The following is a 523-nucleotide window of genomic DNA, read 5'->3' as shown; positions in this document are numbered from 1 at the left end:
AAAAAAAAAAAAAAATGTACAAAAGCAAATTATGTAACCAAAACACGTGTCCTCCAGTAACATCCTGAAATTAAAAAGAAAAAGAAACGGGACGAGAAGCTCCTTATTTAGTCACGGTAGCAGAGGAACAATAACCTTCTTACCCACGCTAGACTCATGGCTGAGGCCTCTGTAACAGACAAGCATAGAATGGGAAGAGCATACAAATTTATTTAATGCAAGTTTTATGTGACATGAGAGCCTTCAAAATGAAAACCCAAAGAAAAAGTCAAGCCTGTGGGTTAAGTGTCTCATGCCTGTAATCCCAGCACTCTGGGAGGCCAAGCTCAGAGGATCCCTTGAGCTTGGGAGTTTGAAAGCAGCTTGAGCAAGCGTGAAACCCTGTCTCTACTAAAAACAGAAAAACTAGCTGGGTGGGGTTGGTGGCAGGTGCCTGTAGTCCCAGATGCTTGGTAGGCTGAGGCAGGAGCATCTGTTGAGCCCAGGAGTTTGAGGTTGCTGTGAGCAGTGATGATATAGCACT

This window comes from Otolemur garnettii, unplaced genomic scaffold (genome assembly GCF_000181295.1).
Source record: "Otolemur garnettii isolate 467f Iridium unplaced genomic scaffold, OtoGar3 scaffold00061, whole genome shotgun sequence".
Taxonomy (NCBI): Eukaryota; Metazoa; Chordata; class Mammalia; order Primates; family Galagidae; genus Otolemur; species Otolemur garnettii.
This window is presented reverse-complemented; position numbering follows the sequence as displayed.